At 42.9% G+C, this 23,516-nt stretch overlaps 1 protein-coding gene across 3 annotated transcripts in view; it reads left to right on the forward strand.

Moving 5' to 3' along the window:
* Window positions 1-23,516, forward strand: part of LOC113407498 (ras-specific guanine nucleotide-releasing factor RalGPS1) — a 287,535-nt gene that overhangs the window by 8,457 nt on the left and 255,562 nt on the right. Inside the window, exon 1 of one of the 3 annotated variants that reach the window (XM_026656084.1) lies at window positions 20,016-20,043. The exons of the other annotated variants lie outside the window; for them this stretch is intronic. The gene's annotated coding sequence lies outside the window, so the exon portion shown is untranslated. Of the gene's footprint in view, window positions 1-20,015; window positions 20,044-23,516 lie in introns of those variants that run through there. 3 annotated transcript variants of the gene reach the window in all.

Consider the following 23,516-nt stretch of genomic DNA (forward strand, 5'->3'; position numbering starts at 1 on the left):
ATTGAGGAGATATATATACACACATACAGAGAGCATGAACAGGTGGGAGTTGTCTTACCAACTCTGAGAGGCCAATTAAGTAAGAGAAAAAAAACTTTTGAAGTGATAATCAAGATAGCCCAGTACAGACAGTTTGATAAGAAGTGTGAGAATACTTACAAGGGGAGATAGATTCAATGTTTGTAATGGCTCAGCCATTCACAGTCCTTATTCAATCCTAAATTGATTGTATCTAGTTTGCATATCAATTCCAGCTGAGTGTGTGTGTGGATGTGGAATCTCACTCTTATTTTTGGCACCTTAGAGACTAACAAATTTATTTGAGCATAAGCTTTCGTGGGCTACATCCCACTTCGAAGACATGTTTCTGTTTTGAGAGTCTTTTACAGTCCTATATTTGACAGTGTTGTAAAAGAAAATGAGCAAGAAATTTTTGAGAAGATACTTAAAAATGCCTCCTGAAACTATTTTTCGAAGAAGTGGGATGTAGCCCACAAAAGCTTATGCTCAAATAAATTTGTTAGTCTCTAAGGTGCCACAAGTACTCCTGTTCTTTTTGCTGATACAGACTAACACGGCTGCTACTCTGAAACTCTTATTTTTGTAATAAGTATTCTTATCACAAAGAGGACATTACTTTTCTTATGATGCCTGTCCAGTGAACTTAATAAATTAAGTTATAAGGAGAATATGTCATAGGGACTGTTATAATTTAGATCCATTATGCAGTAAAAAGATTATTTGGTGTAAATAAAAGCTCTCTATATAAATATACCCATATAAGGACTGGTTATTCCCCACTCAGTCAGTGATATGTTTGCTTGCTATTTACCAGATGTTCTAAAGTTAAAATTAATAAGGTCCTTCAAATGAGAAATGTCTATGTACTGTGAAAAATGAATACGATTAAAAATATTTAAAATTTTTATTCTTAAATTAAGATAAAGTTTCAGTTGAGTTTCTTCCCCATTTACTGCCTCTTGTAATTTGAATTTTGATACAAAAGTTAAAAATATAAAGGTAAACTTAAGTAGGAGTATCAGTAATGTATTAAGATGAAATTCATCACAGTTCTCTTGCACACATGATTAATAACTGACAACACTTAGGTATTTCTGTAAGGTTGTAATAATTGAATAAGATGTAGAGTAGAGAATACAAAACTTTCTATGTAAATCTGTTTCTAAAAGTATACAGTGTACTTTAATTGCTAAATAAAATTCCCATTATGTTTTTATAGCTCATTAGACACAGTAAAATAAAGTTGGTAAATTATGAAGAGAGGAAGACTACTTTGGATTGGTATAGAAATATATTATGATTAGAATAGGGCAGATTCCCTGTCACTTAGGTAAGATTGTGGTGGGACAACTCCCATCGTACCTAGATGCCTTTTATCTCTTTGACCCTTATCAATCTGATATAGTCCTGCCTGTTGCATAGACATTGCATTGGTCCATCTCCTGACAATAGATGAAGACCAGGTGTCCATGCTGGAGATAATAGATCTATCAACTATCTTTGATATGTTAAGGTGATGCTGACTCTCCTCTGAAACCTTATGGGGTGGATGGAACTGCTCTTCAATGGCTTTGTTTTTTTCCCCTCTTGGACAGATCTCAATGGGTAGTTGTGGGCAATTGCCCCTCTTCTTGGAGAGCTGTCATGTGTGGGGTGCTGCACAGTACCATTTTTCACCCCTCTTGTTCAACGTGTATATGGGGCCATTAGGAGGGTTAAAATGAAATATGGGGTTAAGCTTTTTCAGTGTGCTGATGACACCCAACTGTAGGCTTCTCTCTCATCTGTCTGGGATGATGCAATTCAGCTCCTCAGTCAGTGTCTAATTGAGAGTGGAGCATGGGTGAGAGTAAGCTGGCTGAGGCTCCACTCAGATAAGACTGACAATGATGGGTTGGAATAAGCAACTGGAAGAGATGTTGAAGGTATATTATCAGCCTCCATGATTAAAAGAGCACATCTGCTATTAGTTATTAGTGTTTGCGACTGAGGGGTGATTTTTAGACCCCCAGTTGTTGTTGTTGTTTGACAGTCATATTACAGCAGTGACCCAGTCAGCTTTTCACTGCATCTGGCCCGGAAGTTGCGATCTTTCCTTTGAGATGTGATGCTTCCTACTGTTATCTATCTTTTGTCACCTCTAATATTAGACTACTGCAGTGTGCTCTGCATGGGGACTGCATCTTATAATATAATATATGGAGATATACGTATCTCATAGAACTGGAAGGGATCTTGAGGGTCATTGAGTCCAGTCCCCCCCTGCCTTCAATAGTAGGACCAAGTACTGTCCGTGACAGTTTCTGCCCCCTCCCCACCAATCCCTAAATTGCCCCCTCAAGGATTGAACTCACAACCCTGGGTTTAGCAGGCCAATGCTCAAGCCACTGAGCTATCCCCCCCCCCTTTAAACCATTTGGAGACTGAAGTTGGTGTAGAATACAATGGCTTGCTTATTGAGTGGGTCATTTCACTGGGAGCACATAACATCAGTATTCTGGGATCTGCACTGGTTGCCCATTTAGTTTCAGATGGAGTTTAATGTGTTGGTTGTGACCTGAGACTGCCTGGCTCCCTATGCCATATTGCTACTGCTTTGATTAGCAGGGGTTCTCAAATTGGATCCCCTTTCTTATAAAAGAAAGGGGCTGGCTGTTAGAACATTCTCCTAGGAGGGCTCTGTGTCTGAAACTTGCTCCCCCTTCTTGGCCTGAATCTGGGGACTTCCTGGGCATGCTGCTAAAGATCCTTGTTTGATAGGGTCTTTGGAAAAGGCTGAGGGTATGCTTCCTAGATGATGACTGGCTGGCTAGCTGAGTTCCTGGAGAAGTGATTTCAGTGATGATGAGATTTAATTTAAATGCATTTATTTTATAATTAAGGCTCTTAGAGCCAGGGCTAGGTGTCTTTAATATTTTAAATCTAAATAAATAAAATGTATACCAGAATAGTTAAAGCAATATAACGCTCTTGTGAATGCAGTTATGCCAATATAAAGGTGATTTATACTGGTATAGGGGAATAAGCTGTAAGGCATCTTTATTCAACTACATTCACACTAAGGAATGTGTGTGAAATGGATGGATTTTATTGTAAGGTAGCTGTCAGCACTTCAGACAAAGTCAAAAAGCAGGTTTCGGCCATATCTACGGTAGGTCTTTTAGCTGGTATAATAATAGGGTGACCAGATTACAGAGGCGAAATATCGGGACGGGGGGGAAGGGGGCGGAGCCAAAAAATAAAAAAAGCCGGTGGGGAGAAAAGAAAAGAAAAAAAAAAAAAAAAAAGCACGAACAAGCAGGAAGCGCCTAGGCTGGCGCCGGCCACACGCAAATGTAAACAGCGGGTCCCGGGACGCAACAACCCCCGCCTGGAGCCTGAGGACTGACACCCTGATGCCGCGGAGATGGGGACGGAAAGGGGGAGCGCCCCCGCCAGGTCCCTGCGTGGAGACTGGCCTGGGCTGGCCGCGGGCGCGCCAGCGTGGGGCAGCCCCTTCCCTGGCGGGCTCCAGCTCCCCGCGGGCCTGGGAGTGCGGAGCTGTAGCGACCTTCGTGCCACTGGGCTACACCCCGCTGGAGAAGCGGGACCTTGCCGCGGCCCCCAGGCCGGGAGTCGCCCAAGCATCGCGGGACGGGATCTCCTCACCTAGGGTCGCACACCCAGCCAGGCACGCACTGCTCCCCCCGCCCTGCCCCCCGGAGGCAGACAGACTCACAGATTCTAATAATCCCCAGCACCGCGGCGGAGCCGCCGCCTGACCGGCCCTTCCAGCCGCTCCTCCGCCTCTCCCTCGCTGCGTGTCAGGCAGAGGCATGCACCTGGCACCCAGCGCTAACTACACCCCTCCGGGGCTGGGGCGCACATGGCGGAGGTGCTGCCCCCCCACCCATGGGCGCGTAGGGAGCCGGTTCCCCAGGCCGGACCCGGGCCTCCTCCCTCCTGCGCTTGCCTGGGAAGGGGGAGGAATGCGGCGTGCTTTGAGAAGACGCAGGGATTTGGGGAGGGATCCAATGGGGCAGTGAGGGGGTGGGGCCAGGGCAGGGATTTGGGGAGCTATCCAACGGGGGAAGGAGGGGGCAGAGTTGGGGCAAGGGAGGGGGCATGAGCCGGAGTGGAGGGCAAAAATTGCTTGTTTGTCCAGTGTCCCGACCAAACATTGGTCGGGACGCGGGACAAACGAGCAAATATCGGGACAGTCCCGATAAAATCGGGACGTCTGGTCACCCTATATAATAATATTGATTAGGAGTGTTATTCTTTATAATGTTTTTATACCAGCAAAGAGTCATAGAGTAGGCTCAGTTATCCTGGCAAAAAAGTCCGTTTGCCAAAGTAATTTATTTCATTTGGGGAACTGACATAAGCTATCCTGGGAAAAGTGTTAGTATAAGCTGTCTTCCCCTCGCTCCGCCTCCTCCCCCACTCCCCGTGCAGGAGATGGGGTGTGGTTTGCCGGTATAGCTAACCTTTTCTAATGTAGATAAGGCCTTGGTCGTCCCCATGAATCGCAGTCAGTCACTTTTGTTCACACCGTTTTTACAAATACAAAAGGAAAAAGAAATGCTCACCTTCTAAGGGTTTGTCTACACTTACCAGGGGATTGACGCGCGGCGATCGATCCATTGGGGGGTCGATTTAGCGGGTCTAGTGAAGACCCGCTATATCGACTACTGATCGCTCTCCCGTCAACTCTGGTACTCCACCGGAACGAGAAGCATAAGGAAAGTTGACGGGAGAGTTTCTACCGTCGACCCAGCGCGGTGTAAACACCACAATAAGTTGACCTAAGGTACGTCAACTCCAGCTACATTTTTCACGTAGCTGTAGTTGCGTAACTTAGATTGACTTAGTCCTGTAGTGTAGACCTGCCCGAAGTAACAGCAACCTGTGCAGAATTCCTGTTTGGGATTATCTTATGCCCTTGACTTGCTCTTCTGGTGCCTAGACACCACCCTGGTTGGCGTTTTACAAATATCTAGTTAAAATACAATGTGAGGGAGCTTGTGAAAGAGAGCAAAATTCATCTAAAACAAATCTAAATGGCAAGTTGATACTCTCCTTGTTTCTGCTTAGTCTTCTGACTATAATTGTGAAGTGAATATCAGATATGAAATGGATGTAAGTTCAGTTGTAAAGAGAAGGTATATTCTGTCAGGGATATTAAAAGGCTGGATAATTAAGTATTTTTGAAGTATAAAGCAAGAGTACAGTCTTTTTATGCTTTTGAGGAAAGTCTGTGCTGATAAATATGAAGGAATTACCAATCTTCTTTAGAAAGTGTGCTTGCAGATTGTTCTTCTTTGAATGTCTAATTGCATGTAGTGTCTTCTGCTTGTTTTTTAAAACAAAATGCCAACAATGCATTTATGAAACTTGACTGAGTGAATAACTTATGCATACAGCTCCAAGTTGCATTATATGCTACAACTTGTGTTTTATTAGTATTTTATTAATGTTTTTGAGACTTCAAATATCATGACACAGCTCCAGGAAAAAGTCAAATTTATTTGAAGTTTTCTTTGCGGAACCTAATTAGTATTACAAAATAAAAACTAATTCACAAGTACCCTTTCCAGGAGAAACTGCAATGTATATAGTAATTAATGTATATGAGACTTCAGTTTGTAGAAATAGGATGTGTGTAACTGATTTTTTCAGACTTATATTTATGGTACAATCACAAGTGCAACAGAACTTGTCTTGTGCGTTATCAAAAAGGCAAATCTAGTGATCTGGAGAGGGAAAAGAAGAAACTCAAATAATGGCAACAAAATAATTCACAATTGCTATTCTACATTTGTATGGTGGTATTTAAATATGAATTGAAAAAATAGGATCATATAACGATGATGCATCTCAGGAAAACGCAACCAAAAATGCGCCTATGTGTCTAATGAAGCAGTGTGGCTAACTTGTCTACTCTGGATTTCAAAGTTACGTAAGACTCTGGGGAGAAAATTTTGGAAATAGCCATGGATGTTTGGAGCAAAATATATATTGAGGTTGCATCTTCTACTTAGGATTTAAGACTCAAATTAATTCAACAAAAGAATCCCGGATTATATTAGACTCTGAGAACATATCGTGTATTGTGTTTTGAGACCCATTGTTTAACCTGTTTTGGTAATGTTGAAGTATTAGTCAATCCTAAACATTCTTCTTCGAGGGCTTGCTCATGTCCATTCCATTTTAGGTGTGCGCATGCCGCATGCGCTGTTGCCAGAGATTTTTTCCCCCCCAGTAGTATCCATAGGGCTGGCTCTAGTGACCCTTGGAGTCCCACTCCCATATGCTGGCATAAGGGATGCTGCTGGCCCCACGCCCTTCCAGTTCCTTCTTACCGCCTGTGACGGTTGCTGGAACGACTTTCTCTCCCTTGTGTTTGCAAGACTTCTCCAGCGGTTGAATTTGACTGTTTTTGTACGTAGTTAGTGTTAGTCACGTATAGTTAGCAGAGTTAGATAACGGTCCCCTCAGGGGACATCATCGCTGGGACAGGGCATGCCCTGGTCCCTGGGATGGGGCTCCAGAGGGTGCTAGAGCTGGCCCCTACAGATACCACTGTGGGGAAAATCTCTGGCAACAGCGCACATGGCGTGCACACACCTAACATGGAATGGACATGAGTAACACATCAACAGTTATGGAAGGTTAGTAACTGTTTTTTATACCTCAGTTGTGACATTTTTATTCTTGGTATGAAAATTATTAAATCATGCTATTAATGCTAAAAACTTTCCACCAAGTGCAATTGTAAGGAAAAGTGAGACTGCTTATAGAATGGGAAATCCGCTGTGAGATGGAATCTGTGTGAATTGGTCAATCTTGAACGGGTATCACTGCCATGTAACAATAGTTTGGATGTGTGGCATCAGTGTGATACTAGGAGACATATTTGGCCTTCTTGGAATTGTATAACTAATCAGGGTAAGTCTGTTCACATTCAGTGTTTGGGATGATTCATATTTTTGATGCAACTGATTTCTCTCTCTCTAACCTATTGTATACACTCATAAAATTACAAATATATCTGAGGGAAGTCATAAAAAAAATTGCTGAGTATGTTCAAAGGCTGAGGGTTGTATGTACAACTAAAAGGACTTCTTACTCAAGAGTTTTATATACTGCATTTGCTCTCTGAGCCAGCTGGTATTTTATTTTATTCATTATTTTTTTTATCCTGTCCAATTTCTACAGTTTTACAGACTCTGGCTTTCCCAATCTCTCCCTAAAACTATATTCTTCAGTCAAAAAGGAAATGGGCAGGAATGGAATTAGAAGGCATGTAAGGTTACTAGCCTCTTTGCCTTTACCTTTTTGTGGGAATGAAAGAAGAGGGCAGACTTGCCTTACTCCCTGGAGACGCTGTGGATATCTCTACATGGCAAAGGGAAACTTGTGTCTCTGAGTCTGTGCGCCCAGGTCAGTTGACTTGGGCTGCCAGAGCTTGGGCTGTGGAGCTAAAAATAGTAGTACAGATAGACCTTCCTGCTTGGGTTGGAGCCCAGGCTCCAAGACACTCCACCCTCTCTAGGTTTCAGAGCCTGGGCTCCAGCCCAAACCCCAACATCTGCTCTGCTATTTCTAGCTCTGCAAGCCCCAGTCAATTGACGGGGATTCTGAGGCTCACTGCCACGGGTTTTAATTTGCAGTATAGACATACCTGGTTAACTCTATGCTTCTTCTAGGTGTTAGACTTCAGGGCTGACTTCTGCTGCATGGGACAGATGTCTAGCTGGCTTTGCTCCTTGAAAGGGAGACAGGGTGAGCCTGAGCAAATGCAAATTTTAGTTGCTGGTGTTTTTCTCCAGCTCTGGTGTCCTCTTTCCCTACTACGTTGCATGGGAGTAATGAGGTCAGATGTCTATTACTTCTAGGTCAGTAGGGCATCTCCATGATCTTGTGGAGAACTAGCCGGTATGACTTGAGAGAAATGCCAAATATCTGTGTATTGTACATGTGTTTTGTTTTTTTGTTTTAATGGCATGGCTTTATGTGAATGGTAATGAATTTTTTGTTGTTTTTCATAAATGAGGAGGGGAAGGTGTCTAAACTCTCAACACCCATGCACTCGTGCATACATCTTCCAGTACTAATGGAAGTTCCATACATTAATGGAAAGGAGAGTGGACTGGTGTCCTTAGGGGTTTACCTTTTTGGTCTAATGTATTTGAAAGAGCTAGCTGCTTAACTCAAAACAAAGAATGACTTGTAGTCAATAAGAGATGGGTTTCAACCCCACTGCCTCCACATCAATTTTCCCTAAGAGGATGTAGTGTAGTAGTCATGCAGTCTATTTTAGCTTTTTACATTAGTGACAATTTCAGAGATTGACATGGCACAGCACAGTGGAGTTCTAGATCAGTGGTTCTCAACAGGGGGATATGTACCCCTGGGGATACGCAGAGGTCTTCCAGGGGGTACATCAACTCATCTAGATATTTGCCTAGTTTTACCACAGGCTACACAAAAAGCACTAGTGAAGTCAGTACAAACTAAAATTTCATACAGATGACTTGTTTATACTGCTCTATATACTATACACTGAAATGTAAGTACAATAATTTATATTCCAATTAGGGCTGTCGATTAATTGCAGTTAACTCATGCCATTAACTCAAAAAAAAATCATGATTAAAAAAATTAATCATGATTAATCACAGTTTTAATCACACTGTTAAACAATAGAATCCCAGTTGAAATGTATTAAATATTTTTGGATGTTTTTCTGCATTTTCAAATATATGGGCTTCAATTACAACACAGAATAAAAAATATACTGTGCTCACTTTGTAATCACAAATAATAATATAAATATTTGCACTGTAAAAATGATAACATAAATAGTATTTTTCAGTTCACCTCATACAAGTACTGTAATGCAACCTCTTTATCGTGAAAGTGCAACTTACAAATGTAGATTTTTTTTTTGTTACAAAACTGCACTCAAAAACAAAACTGTAAAACTTTAGAGCCTACAAGTCCACTCAGTCCTCCTTGTTCAGCCAACCGCTGAGACAAAGACATTTGTTTACATTTACAGGATATAATGCTGCCCGCTTCTTATTTACAGTGTCACTTGAAAGTGATAACAGGTGTTCGCGTGGTACTTTTGTAGCCAGCATTGCAAGGTATTTATGTGCCTGATGTTCTAAACATTCATATGCCCTTTCATGCTTCGGCCACCATTCCAGAGGACATGCTGATGCTGCCGCTCATTTAAAAAAATAATGCATTAATTACATTTGTGACCGAACTCCTTTTGGGGAGAATTGTATGTCCCCTGCTCTGTTTTACCCATGTTCTGATGTATATTTCATGTTAAAGCAGTCTCGGATGATGACCCAGCACATGTTGTTCGTTTTAAGAACACTTTCACTGTAGATTTGACGAAACACAAAGAAGGTACCAATGTGAGATTTTTAAGGATAACTACAGCCCTCGACCCAAGGTTTAAGAAAATGAAGTGCCTTCCAATATCTGAGAGGGACTAGGTGTGGAGTATGCTTTCAGAAGTCTTAAAAGAGCAACGCTCCAATGCAGAAACTACATAACCTGAACCACCAAAAAAGAAAGTCAATCTTCTACTGGTGGTATCTGACTCAGATGATGAAAATGAACATGCGTCGGACCGCACTGCTGTGGATTGTTATCGAGCAGAACCCGTCATTGACATGGACCCATGACCTCTGGAATGGTCGTTGAAGCATCAAGGGACATATGAATCTTTAGTGCATCTGGCATGTAAATATCTTGCGACACTGGCTATGACAGTGACATGCGAACTCCTATTCTCGCTTTCAGGTGATGTAAACAAGAAGAGGGCAGCATTATCTCCTGCAAATGTAAACAAACTTGTTTGAGCGATTGGCTGAACAAGAAGTAGGACTGACTGGACTTGTAGGCTCTAAAGTTTTATATTTTATTTTTTGAATGCAGGTTTTTTGTACATAATTCTACATGTGTAAGTTCAACTTTCGTGATAGAGATTGCACTACAATACTTGTAATGGGGTAATTGAAAAATACTATTTCTTTTTTTTACAGTGCAAATATTTGTAATAAAAATAAACATAAAGTGAGTACTGTACATTTTGTATTCTGTGTTGTAATTGAAATCAATATATTTGAAAATGTAGAAACACCCAAAAATATATAAATAAATGGTATTCTATTGTTCTTTAACAGCACGATTAATTTTTTTAATCACTTAACAGCCCTAATTCAAATTGATTTATTTTATAATTATATGGTGAAAATGAGAAAGTAATCAATTTTTCAGTAATAGTGTCCTGTGACACTTTTGTATTTTTATGTCTGATTTTGTAAGCAAGTAGTTTTTAAGCGAGGTATAACTTGGAAGTACGCAAGACAAATCAGACTCCTGAAAGGGGTACAGTAGTCAGGAACAGTTGATAGTGTGACGTTGTGCAGTCTATATGGTTTTATAAAAACTTGATAATAAGTCAATATAATGTAACTGGGATAGTTTTAGAGAAAATACGGTAATAAGTGAATGTAACGTAACTGGGATATGCTTCATGCAAAAGGTCTCTTGTAAGGTATCATTACAAAGCTTATAATCTACTGAGTATGATCATCTGATTTGTATAAATGTACCACTCTTGTACCTAAAACTAGAAATATAAAATGTAACTCTGAGGGCCTATTGTAATTATGTAAAGTGTGGGCCATTAATGATGGTTTGGAATCTTGATGACTCCCATTAACCAGGACCATTGTCTGCAGATGGTTGTGTTTACCTGTTAGTCTTCCTGTATATGTGTGTGCTGGCAAGTGGGCAATGAAGTCTTGCAGTGACGTGATCATGTCATCTGAACTGGAATTCATCTTTAACCTGGTGCTTTTCCAGTGAGGGGGGGTGGAAACCCAGAGGGACAAAGGGTTCCCGCCTTATGCAAAAGATATATAAAGGGGTGGAACAGAACAAAGGGGAGAGAAGCCATCATGAAGAATCCCCTAGCTATTACCTGAGCTGGAACAAGAGCTGTACCAGGGGAAAGAATTGTGCCCAGGCCTGGAAGGTGTCCAGTCTGAGAAAAACTTACTGAAGCATCTCTGAGGGTGAGATTATCTGTATTTAGTTTGATTAGACATAGATTTGCGCATTTTATTTTATTTTGCTTGGTGACATACTTTGTTCTGTCTGTTACTACTTGGAACCACTTAAATCCTACTGTCTGTATTTAATAAAATAACTTTTTATTTAATAATTTACTCAGAGTATGTATTAATACCTGGGGGAGCAAACAACTGTGCATATCTCTCTATCAGTGTTATAGAGGGCGAACAATTTGAGTTTGCCCTGCATAAGCTTTATGCAGGGTAAAACAGAGTTATCTGGGTTTAGACCCCATTGGGAGTTGGGCATCTGAGTGCTAGAGACAAGCACACTACTGTGAGCTGTTTTCAGGTAAACTTGCAGCTTTGGGACAAGTGATTCAGACCCTGGGTCTGTGTTGGAGTCAGACAGGAGTGGCTGGCTCAGCAAGACAGGGTGCTGGAGTCCTGAGCTGGCAGGGAAAACAGGAGCAGAGGTAGTCTTTGCACATTAGGTGGCAGCTCCCAAGGGGGTTTCTGTGATCCAACCCGTCACAGATAGCCACTGTTCTAGAGCATCACCTAATAAAAACATCTATTTGTGGAAAACAACCCATTTTTTGGGAGCCACTCTTAATAGAGATAGTAATAATCTTCTACTGTCTAAAGATGGCCAAACATGGCCAAATCAACCCGCTTAAAAAACAAAACAAAACAAACAAAAAAACCCAATCAAAAACAACCTCCCATTTTCCCAACCCATCTATTTGACCATGAAGCTTTTTATTATAACCCTTAGGAAACTGGCTAATCCTGAGATATATTGTGCTTTGCTGAGTGGCCAGTTTCCAAGGGATTGTGTAAACTGGAGACAGGAATTGTGCTGGGAGAGGGAGGAAGCCAGGAGTATAGTCACTAGGTCAGGGCCCCTGAGAAGAGCCAGAACTTTTATTCCCATGACTCCCACTGCAAGGAACTTCTGCATTTGGTGCTTGGCTTGGGATCTCTTTTAGGCCATATAAGGGCTGAAGACCTGTGGAAGCCCATATATTCATACTCCACACCAATATTCAGACAATTTGACAAACACTTGAGGTATTTCTCCTGATGGTAAAAAGAAAGGTGGTGCAGATCCTTAGAGATAAAACAGCCTTCTTGTGCTGCTGTCTGTAGAGAGTGAAGTATATTAGACCAGGTCTTTCCCTCAGCTGTACATCTAGCAGATAAGAGGAGACTCATTTGTGGATAATATAAGATGGGGAGGGGGGGGAGAATGACTTCTAAAAATGTATATGACTTGTCCATCATTCTTATGATGCGGGTTTCCCCAAGTGGGTCTGCTTGGTTTGAGACAACACCAAATGTTCCAGAGATATCTGTTTTTATCCTTTGTAGTTTCGGGAGCTATGAAGATGTAAAATTTGCCTCTTATTTCTGTTTATCTAATGGATCACAGTTTTCTTGAATTTGTTTGAAATTACTTGTCAAATGATTTCTGCAAATTTCTGGTCTGCAGCTTGTTGGTGAGCAGTTTGAGTATATGACATTCAGAATTTGGGCTGCTTTGATTGGCAGTATTGCCAAATCCACACAGTCAAAAATCATGACTGCCCCAAAACTTCATTAGGTTAGCTTAAAAGTTACATAATTGTGGGTTCTTTTTATTTGCCTTCTGGCTTTTGATCCTTTGGGGTTTGTGTTTTCAAGTCTTTCTCCACAACTGTGAGGGCTAGAAAGTTATTTTTAATGAAAGCTGAGATTCTCATGTACTCTCAAGTAGCTAGGAGCTGAAGCTTTAAGAAGAAAATTCTGAAATTCCTGATAAAATTGTGAGTTGGCAACATAGACATGAATATTGTATGTATGTGTGTTTTTTCTGTTCCCAGAGAGAATAAACATAATTCTTAGAATTAACTTTCTGATGTGGATAGTTGCAGTTTTAAACTTGCTCTCTGTGGATGCTATGCAATATCTTCTTGAAATCTGCTGTTAGAGCAAACATTCCTTTGAGTGAACTAAAGTCACTTACTAGAATGTTTCTGGCAACAATAGAGAACTTACCTTCAAGGGAATGGAGCTCTTATCTGAATGGAGGCAGTGCTCTATTCTCTCAAGGATTCCAGGGAGATGCTGAGGTAATCAAGAATACCAGCACTATACTTGAAGCCATTCAGGTACCAGCTTCAACAAAGGCAGAGGATGCCATCCTTCACTATCTCCAACCAGAATACTCCTCCAGAAAGCAGTCCTGTTTGTCAGGAGGCATGTAGCCTTAATCTTCCTTGTGAATATTTTAAGGCACAATTAACTTGGGTTAATATTTTTAGGGCGTATAAAATTTCTACTAAACAGGTAGACTCTGGATACTAAATATTGAAGTCAAATTGGAGGTAGTGTAGTGGGAATCTTAGGCCTGATCTACACTGGGGGGGAGGGAGAGCGATCTAAGTTACGCAACTTCAGCTATGTGAATAACGTAACTGAAGTCGACGTACTTAGGTCTACTTACCGGGGTGTCTTCACTGCAGTAAATTGATGGCTGACGCTCTCCCGTCGACTCCGCCTGTGCCTCTCGTCTTGGTGGAGTACCGGAGTCAACGGGAGAGTGCTCAACGGTTGATTTATCGCGTCTAGACTAGATGTGATAAATTGACCCCCCCCGCTGGATCGATCGCTGCCTGTCGATCCAGCGGGTTATGTAGACAAGCCTTAATTGTTCCCAAATGCCCATCCTTTTGTGGTATTTAAATTACTGAGAGCTCCTCCACAGCAGAGGATTGTAACTGTGCTGTTCCTGCACACACTGTTCCACCCCCCATGTGGAGGCACTGTGTGTATCAGCAGCAAAATGATTGAGGTGCTCAGAAGGAGAAAAGAGGCAGGAAGCAGAAGAGACCAATTGCAGGGGAAGAGGTTGCTGAGGGAACAGATGAGTAGTTTGCCTCATTTCTTTCTAATCAGTGGTGATGTGTTGACTTGGTAGTCTGGTGCCAGTATGTTTGAGTTTGTTTTTTCTAGGCCAAAATGAGCACAACCAGTTGATGGGGTGGAGGGTACACTTCTTGTATGTAGAGATTTTCTGTGGCAGACTGAAATAGCAATCTTGGTAAGCTCTGGAAACAGTCTAACACTGTGATAAGAGCCTTTGATAGGAGGAGAAAGTTAAACTGGTAGGGGAAATGGTGTGGAGTTTTGTTTTGTTTTTGGAAGACCCTTGATGAGCAAAGGGGCAGTAATTCAGGATGGGGTGAGATTGACAGAAATGAAAAAGAATACACAGACAAAAAGAGGAAACTGGAGGCAGTTGTTGTTGAATACTTGGATTGATAGCAGAAAGGAATAAAACTTCATGCTTCACCTCCAGTCCCTTGTCTTTATCACTTTTGCACACTGCCCATTTAAGAGTGATGTTTTTGGGGGTTTGGGGAAAGAATTCCCTTACTGACAAAAATGAAATTAATACCCTTAAATAACTATCTCCAACATTCTTTCACCATTAAATAATAAAACATCAATAGCTATTTTCATTATAGGACCAAGGCAAAGTTGTGTTTAGAGTCAGCTGAAGGAACACAAACTAACACATCTTATCTTATTACCACAGATGTGCTGACATGAATGATTTGTGATGCAAATATAAGGGAATAAACAAAATTTTAAACTCTGTTGGAAACATGACAATAAACTCTTTTTCCAAATGGAAAAGAACATTGCCATCTCTCAGAAGCATTGTTTACCACCAGCTACTTGGAAAATCCCTCCTGTCTTTTTGTTACTTCTTTCATTTTCAGTTCTGTTCTAGTCTTTCACTTTTCACGGTGTGATACCAGAGTTCAGTATAATGATTGAAATTACACATTGAGATATGTACCTCTATAAAAATTAGAGAACTTTGACTAAAGCTGGTAGATCAATGGCTCACTCTAATCCAATGCCCGGATAGAATAGTCTTGTGTTGGTTTGCAATGTTTGTTTCTTTTCCCTTGGTTCATCATATGACTTGATGTGGATGCAAAATTCTTCAGTGGTGAAAATAGGGTGGATTTTTGGTCTTGTGTTTATGCCCTGTATAGAAGCTAAGGGCTTGGCTACACTTGAGAGTTACAGCGCAATAAAGGAGCCCCGGGCGCACTAGCTCACTACCCGTCCACACTGGCAAGGCACGTAGAACTCGCTGACTCCGTGGCTACAGCGCTGCTGGTACTCCACCTCGGCGAGTGGAATAACGTTTGCTGCGCCCCCGCTGAAGCACCGCGGCGCCAGTGTGGACGAGATGTTGCATTACTGCGCTCTGATGAGCCTCAGGAAATGTCCCATAATCCCCTTAAGTCAAGTGGCCTCTCTTCTCATTGTTTTGAACTCGCTGTAGGAATGCAGATATGCCGTTTGAATGCTCCGTTTCTGACAGCCAGCTGCTTATCTGCTCCAAGACAGATAAGTGTGCTACGAGAGAGATTAGTGTGGAATGGTGAGTGAGTGGAATGGGGGGAGGGGGGAGAGTCTGCTGCTGTCTCAGTGGTTTGAGCATTGGCCTGCTAAACCCAGCGTTGTGATTTCAATCCTTGAGGGATCTGGGGAAAAAATCTGTCTGGGGATTGGTCCTGCTTTGAGCAGGGGATTAGACTAGATGACCTCCTGAGGTCCCTTCCAACCCTGATATTCTATGATAGTTATATGGATAAAAATTCAATTTAAAATGCACAAAAACTTACAAGACAGTATGCTGACATGCTCTCTGCCCCCCCCAAAACCCACTCTCTCTCCCTCCACATACACACAACACACTCCCTGTCAAACTCCACCCCACCCCCCCATTTGAAAAGCACGTTGCAGTCACTTGCATGCTGGGATAGCTGCCCATAATGCACCGCTCCCAATGCCGCTGCAAGTACCGCAAATGTGGCCACACCAGTGCACAAGCAGCTGTCAGTGTGGACAGACTGCACTGCTTTCCCTACTGCACTCTCCGAAGGCGGGTTTAACTCATAGCCCTCTACATCTGCAAGTGTAGCCATGCCCTAAGGAAAGTCCCTGCATGTGAGCTAGTTTCCATACAGGGTATAAACACATGACAAAGAAACATTGCGAAGCCTGCACCCACTGCAAGGGATTCCATCTGGAAGTTTGGCACAAAAATCTCTTCCTTCTCTCTTCCTCCCTCCAAACATTGGAGGGAATGATCTGGCCGAGGATGATTAATTCTGTTGGATTACTCCCAATTTAGAGAGAGAAATCTCTATTTACAAACTGATGAAAACTAATTGTTGACTTTCCTATCTAAATATAAATATGCCACTCCTCTTCAAGGATCCATTCATAGCCTCTGCCGTGTGCATTAAAGACTAGGGTATGGGTTATTTATAGTTTGCACACCCTCCTCTGTCCACTGTGCCTCACCTCCCACACATGCCGCATTCCCCACCACAAGTTTAAGTGCCTAAAGATACGCTAACTTCTTGTCTCTAGACAGATTCATCACAACCCATCCAGAGGACAGATGGTAGTGCAGAATTTTATATATAATACAAACAGTGTTCTTTACCTCGTCTCTTGTTCTGGTTTGTGAGTTTTAAATTTGTGGTTTCTTTGTTTATAATTGGTTGTATCTAAGAAACATAGGGAAGCACCACTAACTGTGGGGAAGTTCTAAAGTGGAGCTGTAGCATGTCCCAGTCCAATTTATAAACGTCCCCTATATGTGGTCCTCCCCTTCTTTTCAGCTTCTTGCCCATGCCAACAAATATGCCTTTGACTCCTATCTTTGCCAGCCTCTCCAGGGACAGGTTTCCCTTCCTGAAGGAGGGGCAGCATAAGGTGAATTGATTTAAATAATCAATTTTAATCATGATTTAAATCAGCCAACAGGAAACCTTGATTTAAATCACTGATATATTTTTTTTTAATCTTGTTTTGCATTTGTACTTTTTAACTGTTTTCCTAATGAAAGGTTTATTCTTGTTGACTGATAACATTTTGGTTTGCAACTGAATATCCCTTTACAATAAATTTTGCTTCTTTTTGCTAACCAGGAGGATATACTGTATCTATACACATTATTTAGGCAGTTATGTAGCTTAATTCACATTTGTTCAGCTTCTTAATTTTTACATTTTTATTAGGAAATTGTGAATGATGCATTTATTTACTAGATTAATTTTTTTACTTGCGATTTGTGTCAAGCTCTATTTGGATAGAAGCTAAAAAATGCAATTAAAAGTGCACAAAAACAGCATTTTATCTTTTTATTCGTTAAATAAAACTATGGTACCTAATGCTGGATATATAAAGTTTAACAAAACATGTTTTGCATTTAAAACTAATTCAATTATTAAACAAATGAAGTATTATCTTTAGTTAGGCATGTGACCAGAAACAGTTCAATTCACTATCAGGATTTTAGAACTAGTAGACCACCGTCAAGGTGGCCTTGAGACCTCTGTCAGAGCCTAGCCATCCTGACTTGGCACTTTGGCTGAGTGCTTTGACATTGGTCAGGAGTATGCCTGAGACCCGGCACTGCTCGCCTTCCCCAGTGCCTAAGAAGAGGCATAAGACCTCTAGACAGGCCGGTTGCTGACACTGATCCTCTGTAAGCTTGGGGTTAAAAGTAGAGTGCAGCCAAAACTCAAGCACTCCTTTTCTCTGGTAGCACCGAAACTGGCACTGTTGAGTCTTGGTCCCGAAAGGGTGAGTGATAGGGTGTTTGAAGGGCTGGGTGGCCTAGCGGTTAGCACACCTGACTTCTGGTCCCTTGCTTCCCTGGCTGAGGTGCCTGGTTCCTGACCTTAAGTTGGGAACCTTCTGACCTCTGCTTGCATCTGGGCCTCGGCCCTTAAGGAGGGGTGGTAGGGAGACCTGGGCGCTCTCTCTTCACTGATTTCCAGCCCAGGGCCCTGTATGAAGCAATGCTGGCAAGTTCCTCTTGCCAGGGAGTCTAAGTCCACTACCCTGTGCTACTTCCAACCTATTTCCTTCAGTTTGAGGCATGGCCCCAATAATCCAAACAGTTTTTGTAGTGGCTTGTGTGGAGTAGTGCCCTCTTGTGGACCTTTCGTTGGCGTTCTGCTGTGGACTCGAGTCCTTCTGGGCAGAGCAGATATAAGATTGGAGGGGTTTAGCCCCATAATTTCTTTATTGTACAGTTCACTCAGTGCTGGGTTCTCGCCAGTCTCCTCAGCAGTCTCTCTTGGTCAGGGACACAGTGCTTCTCCCTCCAGCGGCTGTCCTGGCTGTCAGGCTTGTAGTGATGCTCCCCTCATGTAGAAAGACAGAGCTATCTCCTGCTTCTTTGCTAGTCAGCCTTAAACTGAGCCAGATTCTCTCCTTTTCTTCCTCCTTCAGGCCAGGCACTGGCCCAAGATGTAGCGGTGTGGAGCTAGCTGGGCTCATAGGCTCTCTTTTTAACCCTTTTCATGCTGGTGTGAGTTTTCTCAGCTTCATCACAGGGCGTCTTCTACATTTGTGGTACCCCAGTGACCTGAGATCATCCTGGTACTGACCACACTGGAGGCATTGGCAGCAGCAAGAGATTTGCTGAGCCTATCGGTAATGTTATTCCTGGCAATGCAGGAGACCGTGCTTCTGGTACCAGCAGTTAAAGGGGCTCTGACATACCAGGGTGCAATCCAGATTAATGGGGATGGTGTCACCCTTGCCTCGCAACCTAGAGTGCCTTGCAGTACCTTACTGTTGTATCTCTCAACCTGGACCGCTCACAGCCTTCATCGCGCAGGTCACTCCTAGATGTGTTTGTGTAATTGTAGCTGCCCGTCACACTCTGACTCTCACCAGTCTGGGTTATACTTCAGGATGACCGCAACACTCTCCCAGTCCCAGATTTCCCCCCAGAAATGTGTTTTGTACTGCCCAGGCCTCTCTTGGACAGTCCAAATATATTAAGTCCATTATTCTTATAAGGGAATAATATACAACAGCTTGCCACCTTAAATGGAGTTACCCAGACACTTCAATTTAAACACACTGGATTAGATAAAACAATAAAACAAGTTTAATAACAACAAAGAGATTTTGAGCACAGGTAATGAGGCATAAAGATCAGAAATGGTTACAAGAAAAATAAAAATAAAACTTTCTAGTGCCCAACTTAAAAACTACATTAGAGTCAAAGCGAAGTTTCTCACACATACTTCTAGCAATATTACTGACCCACCTTCAGGTCAGCGCCCCTCCCTCAGAGTCTAACGGCTGCTTCTTTTGTCTTCTCAAGTGCAAAGTGTGCAAGAGACAGGAAGAAAGAGGAGAGGTTCTCTTGGGGTGCTTGTTCCTCCTTTTTTATAGTTTTAGTTCCCCTCTTGAAAAGCATTTCCAGCTGAGAACCAGAAGACAAAAAGTCTGTGTGGAAGGATGTTCCCTGCTGGGTTTTTTTTTTCTTTTTTTTCCACCTGAGTGAGCTTCCTTTGTTTTCTCCTTTCTCCCTTGCTGCTTGATGACTTTGTTCATTGCTTAAATGCAAATTAAGACAAGCATACCCTCCTTTGTTGAAGACAGGTGTGTTTGAGTAGTTTGGTGCTACGTGAGTCTGAACATATATTTTTAACATTATATGCAGGGAAACTTTTAACTATACACATAATACGTCTACACACATTATACTGTGATATTACTGATCAGCAAGTTGAGTTTTCATATACCTCACAAGGCATACGTTGTACAAGGATTATTACAATAGTGTGTAGGTATGAATACAGGAGTGCATTCCATCACAGGGTCCAGTGTTGGTGCAGTAATCGATACCATGTCAACCTCCTGTGTTTCAGACTTCACACCCATCTGCACTGTTGAAGGGGAAGCCTGCAATCTTGGCTGCACTATACTCTTTCCCAAGTCGGCACCTGTCTCAGGTACCATCGGCAGCAGCCTCCACTGTGACTGGGTGCAACCTGGAACTGGGGTACTGCTCTCACACTGAGATGCTGTGACAAGCTGCAAACCTCTCCAGGTACTGCACTTACATAGCCATCCACAGGCATGGACACACCCAGCTGAGTTATATGAATGCTTCCCCAGCCACTCATGAACGAACAATAGAGAGGCTCCAGCCAATTTCCCCAGCCTAGGACCCCAGGGCTGTATTGTCCTGCCTTGGTCAGAAGCCTGACCAGTGTAAGTTTATTACCTAGTCCACCCCTACCTCAATGTGGAGAGAACATGCATGAGCTTTTTTACACTGAGCAGATTCCCCAAGCACTTCAACCAAAATACTGTTTAAGGTAAAATATAAAACAGATTTATTAACTACAGAAAGATTTTACATGATTATAAGTAGTAAGTGTACAGATCAGAGTTGATTACCTAAGAAATAAAAGTAAAATCGCAACCTGAGTTCTATAAACTAGACAAGATTTGAATCAAGCAGTAAGTCCTGCCCTGATGGTATAATACACAAGCTAGAATTCTCCTTTCCAGCCTGGGACCACCTCCCCAGTTCAGTCTTTGTTCTCCAGACTGTTTCCAGGTGTTGAGTTGGGCGCAGGGAGGGGGAAGAGGCCCAGTGATGATGTCACTTCCCCTCTTTTATAGTTTCTTTCAGCTTGCTGGAAACATCTATGCTTGTGATTGGGTCAAGCAGTCTCCATTGTCTACGTGCTATCTCTGAGAAGTCTTTATTATATACGGTTCTTGGGAATGTGGATTCCTTTAATGGGCCATCAGAAGTCAGGCTCCTCCATGGTTGCACCTGAAAGGCTGGTTGTGGGTGTTCCCAACCTTACAACATATTTCAGTAACACACACATAGCAAAACTTCATAACTTTCCATACAGTGATAGCACATACAATCCAACAAGATATTAATGTTCAACAGATCAACTTTTAAAATGATACCTCACAAGGCATGCTTTGTACAAAACATATCATAATTATATGACAGTGGTGAATATAGGGTTTCCAGTGTGCTGCTTTGAAGCATAGCGTGCTACATCCCCTTGGTTAGCAGAGGGTGATTCATCCTCCCCTGAATTGGAGATTGGCTCCTATGTTTCCTTGCCTTGGGGCTGGTTATGCTACTCCTCACCTAGGTGTTATTACCCTGAGGTTGCTTTGGGATCCTCCAGCTGGAATGGGATTGGGCATGTGGCCATGACCAGTTCAGTGGTCCTTTAAAAACACCTGGATTTCTAGGTCTTACTCAAAGCATTCCTTCTCTGTATCATCAGAAAGGCATGGAGAATCTACTCACCAGGCGCTGCCTTTTCTCTAGTCTGGTATTGGGCCTGCTACCAAGCAGGAAAAGGTGGTTCAGGAGAAGTCTGTTGGACAGCTAGTGGAGGAGTGGCAGCCTCAACCCTGTGCTGGCATCCTCCTCCCTTCAGAGGCACCTCACTCACTTCCAATTATTATTATAGAGCTCACCAAGAGCTATTGGAGAGGGTTGCTTCTGATTTGGAGATACAAGTGGAGGAGGTTAAGGAGTCCTCCCATCACCTTTCTGATATTTTGGCCACCACTGGGATGCCTTACTTAATGGGCTGCAAAATCATCTCACTAATAAGTTGCTCTGGTAGACTTCTTTGTCCCTTCCTCCCATCTCAAAAAGTTCTGAATGTAAATATTATGTTCCCTCTCAGGGGCATGGGCAGTGGGTATAAGAGGCCAGGGGAGGCTAAGCCTCCCCAAACAGCTGGCCTGCCACCTTTGGAGCATGCTGCCACCAAAAGGTCGTCCTGGCTGTGGCCCTGCCTGTGCTCTGCCCCGAGGCCCCACTTCCACTCATCCTCTTCCTGCCTGAGGCCCCTCTCTGCCTCTTCTCATCCCCGCTCCACCCGCATGGGGGCATTGGGGGAGGGGGCGAAGAGGCACATGGGGGTGGTGAGTGGTAGGCAAGGAGGAGGAGGCCGAGTGGGAGTGAGCCTCGGGGCAAGGCCATGGTCTGGGCGTGCCCAGCCTCTCCAAATGGAGGAGTCACTCGCTGCCTATATCCAGGGGGTTGACTGACTATATTCCTGTTTCGCCCTGGGTTTTTTGATGGCATCAGCGACCAGTGAAAGGAAATAACAGGGCTAACAGGTGGCAACCCCCAAATCAAAGGATGCTAAAAAAATTAACTTAGTAGAAAAGTTTATTCTACTGTGGGGTTGCAACTCAGGATTGCCAACCAACAAACTCTTTTGAGTGTTATGATTGTAATATTTGGGACTCCTTGTTAAAGTTTAAGGACATGTTGCTGGAGGGCACTACGCAGGAGTTCTTCACTTTAGTTGATGAGGGGAAATGAGTAGTGAGAACTTGGCTGCAGGCTGGACCAGATGTGGAGGACTCAGCTGCTAGGACCATGGCTTCTGCGATTTCCACGTGCAGGAGCTCTTGGCTTCAGTCCTCAGGGCTTCTGCATGAGGTTCAACAAACAATTCGACTTGCCCTTTGAGGGCAAACAGCTTCTCAACTCCATGGGGTGAAGGATTCTAAGGCAACTTTAAACTTTTTGGGATTTGTATACTCCTGCCCCATCCAGGAAACACATTTTCACCCACAGCAGATCCATTGGTACTCTGCCCCTGCTCCTTGCCAGGATCTGCAAAGAAAGAAAAGTAGAAGTTATAGACGCGGCCATCTCCTCCTCCTGCTTCTACATCAATGCCTTCTCCATCTAGATACCCAGGGATTCTAAACAGGTGATTTGATGGGTTGATTGAGGACGCTTTACCAGTTTCCAGGATGCCAGAGTCCATCTCCCCCTGTTCGCAAACAGTTTGTGCCACTTCCTCCGTGCTTGCTCCTGGATTACTTCAGACTGATGGGTCTTAAGCACTGTGGAAGTGGTATATACCCTCCAATTTGTTTCTCCTCCTCCCTTCCATACTCCCTCCCCTCTTCAGGGACCATTCTCATGAGGAGCTCCTTTTCCAGGTTCATTCTTTCCTTCTGGTAGAAACCATAGAGGAGGTTCTTCAGTGTCACAGATGGGAGGGGGTTCTATTTCTATTTCCTAATCCTGAAAGCAAAAGGAGGTCTCAGACCAATTTATACTTGTGCCAGCTAAGCAGATATCTCATAAAGATAAAGTGTTGCATGGTCACCCTGGCTTCCGTTATTCTGTCCCTGGAGACTGGTATGCCACTCTCAACTTAAATCACCACATGAAAGTAGGCACTTTATCAAGGTCACAAAGTATCTCAGATTCATAATGAAGCATGCTTATTGCCAGTTCACCGTGCTGCCATTCGGCCTGTCAGCATCTCCTCAGGTTTTCACAAAATGTATAACAGTAATAGCAGGTTTACTGAGGATGCTACGGGTGCAAATCTACCCTTATTTGGATGACTGGCTAGTCAGAGGCTAGTCCAGGGCTCAGGTACTGTCCAGTTTGTCTATCATCCAGTCAACTCTCAAAGAACTGGATCTACTGATCAATTTAGAAAAAAATCTATCCCACATCCAGTTCAGAGGATAAAGTTTATAGGAGCAGTCCTGGAC

The sequence above is a fragment of the Terrapene carolina genome, unplaced genomic scaffold (genome assembly GCF_002925995.2).
Source record: "Terrapene carolina triunguis isolate 2854851 unplaced genomic scaffold, T_m_triunguis-2.0 Scaffold212, whole genome shotgun sequence".
Taxonomy (NCBI): Eukaryota; Metazoa; Chordata; order Testudines; family Emydidae; genus Terrapene; species Terrapene triunguis.